Here is a 2,811-nt window from a genome sequence, read left to right on the forward strand (position 1 = left end):
TACTCGTTGTTCCTTTGGGTCGACAATCCGGTATTGCTGAACTATACTACTGTTCGATATATACACTTGCCTTAATCGTGATAATAAGTTAGTCTCAAGAATGATTCATTTATAAATTTTTTAAAACTTGTTACGAATATCACGCATCAAGTTTTTGGCGTCGTTGCCGGGGAACTAGGATATTAGGAAAACTCGATTTTTATTACTTTAGCCATTTACTTTATTTTCAATATAAGTTTTTATTTCCTTTTCTTTTCTAATTTTTCTCTTATTTTCTTCTGACAGGTTTTTCTAGTTTATGACCAGAAGAAACCCGTCAGGACCACTACTTTTTAACGGTGAAATTGATCGCACAGTTCACAAAAACTGAAGAGAAATAAGGAAAAGCTTACGACACACAGAAGAGCAAGAGGATGATACTTCAACCACAATCGAGGAGATGGCTGAAAACCAAGAAAATTCACTACCTCCAATTGCTGTTAATCAGAATCCTGCTCCGCGCACTATGTATGATTATGCTAAACCTTTTTTAATAGGAACTGAATCGAGCATAGTTAGACCTACTGTAGCTGCAAATACTTTTGAACTGAAACCTAACACAATTCAAATGATACAGCAATTTGTTCAGTTTGATGGTTTGCAGGACGAAGATCCCAACGCTCACTTGGAAACTTTTTGGAACTATGTGATACATTTAAAATTAATGGCGTTTTTTATGACACCATTCGCCTTCAGTTATTCCCTTTTTCATTGAGAAATAAAGCTAAACAATGGTTGAACTCATTACCACGAGGGTCAATCACTACTTGGGAACAAATTACCAAAAAGTTTTTATGAAAATATTTTTCATTGGCTAAAACGGCTAAATTACATAATGATATCTCTTCTTTTGTTGAGATGGATTTAGAAACACTCTATGATGCATGGGAGAGATACAAGGACCTTTTGTGAAGATGCCCTCACCATGGGTTACCACTCTAGCTACAGGTTCAAAACTTTCATAATAGCCTGAATCCTTCGACTCGACAAATGGTTGACACAACTGCTGGCAGAACCATCAATAATAAGACACCTGAAGATGTCGATAAATTTATAGAAGAGATGTCACTGAATAACTATCAGTGGCAAGTCATGAGGACAAAGCCAACGAAAACAGGCAGCGTTTATAACGTCGATTCGGTCACCATGCTCTCTAATTAGGTTCAACTCTTGAATAAGAAAATTGACGATTTTTTTAGTTCTTCACAGGTTCACCCAGTAATGCAGTGCGAAGTAAGTGGAGGTGGATCAATCAGTTCAAAATACCCACCTTTTGGCCACAACATGGAGAACAAGCAGTTAAATTACGTGGGTAACAATCCTCGATCTCAAAACAATCCTTATAGAAATACTTACAATGCAGGTTGGAGAAACCACCTAAATTTTTCATAGGGAGGCCAAGGAAATCAAAAACCACCACCCCCTTCAGGTTTTCAGCAACCACCGTACCGGCAGGTGAAAAGTCAAACCTTAAAGAGATACTAACCAAATCCATCTCGATGTCAGAAACTTTTTTTCAAAATACTGAGATGGCACTAAAAATTGAACAAGCATCAATAAAGGGGCTCGAAACTCAGATTGGACAGCTCGCCAAATTGATATCTGAAAGACAACCAGGAAGTCTACCTAGTAACACTGAACCCAACCCAAAGGAGCATATGAAAGTAGTTACACTAAGGAGTGGGAAAGTGTTAGCTGAATTTTAAAAGAAGCCATCACAAGAAGCTGATAGAAAGGAGGTCGAACATACAACCAATGACAACTTACTGCCAAAATAATATAAACCACCAATCCCATACCCAACAAAGTTGAAGAAAGACCGCATGGATGCACAATTCGGTAAATTTGTTGAACTTTTTAAACAACTGCATATTAACTTACCTTTTGTTGAAGCTATATCGCAGATGCCTACATATGCAAAATTCTTAAAGGATTTTCTAACAAACAAAAGAAAGTTTGAAGACTTATCTACAGTGAAGCTTAATGAAGAATGCTCAGCCATACTCCAAAACAAACTGCCAACCAAACAGAAAGACCCAGGATGTTTTACTATTCCTTGTTTAATTGGTAGTTTGAATGTTGATAAAGCACTAGCTGATTTAGACACCAGCATTAATTTGATGCCATATAAAATGTTTAAACAACTTGGTCTTGGGGAACCTAAACCCACTAGGATGAATATTCAATTAGTTGATAGATCTGTTAAATATCCTAGGGGAATTATAGAGGACGCACTTGTAAAAGTAGATAAAATTATATTCCCTGTTGATTTCATTGTGCTTGACATGGATGAAGATGTTGAGGTGCCTTTAATTTTAGGTCGGCCATTTTTAGCCACTGCTAGAGCTGTAATTGATGTGGGTGATGGTAAATTAGTACTTAGAGTAGGTGATGAAGAAATTATTTTTAAAATTTATGATGTCATGAGATTTTCTAGAGAACAGGATGACTCATGTTATTTTATCAACTCTATTGATCATGCTACTCAAGATTCTTTTCAGGAAATCGCACACAGGGACACGATGGAACTGTGTCTTGCCCAAGGAGAGGGGATGGATGATGATTCTGAAATAGGAACCAAACTAAACTCCAATGAAACCTCCCCAAAACTAGCAGAATATGAGGGAATTAAGGTAAAAGATGAACTTAAGCAAAACCCTCTATTGACGAACCTCTCAAATTGGAACTTAATCAATTGTCGAATCACTTGGAATATGCATTCCTTGGGAATAATTCCACATTACCTGTAATTTTTGCATCCAACTTGTAACC

At 36.8% G+C, this 2,811-nt stretch overlaps 1 non-coding gene across 1 annotated transcript; it reads right to left on the bottom strand.

Moving 5' to 3' along the window:
- Positions 1-865: 865 nt before the first annotated feature.
- LOC121210519 (small nucleolar RNA R71) lies at positions 866-971 on the bottom strand. Its single transcript, XR_005905637.1, has one exon. It is a non-coding gene; the product is annotated as a small nucleolar RNA R71 (small nucleolar RNA).
- Positions 972-2,811: the final 1,840 nt, after the last annotated feature.

This window comes from Gossypium hirsutum, chromosome A11 (assembly GCF_007990345.1).
Source record: "Gossypium hirsutum isolate 1008001.06 chromosome A11, Gossypium_hirsutum_v2.1, whole genome shotgun sequence".
Lineage (NCBI taxonomy): Eukaryota > Viridiplantae > Streptophyta > Magnoliopsida > Malvales > Malvaceae > Gossypium > Gossypium hirsutum.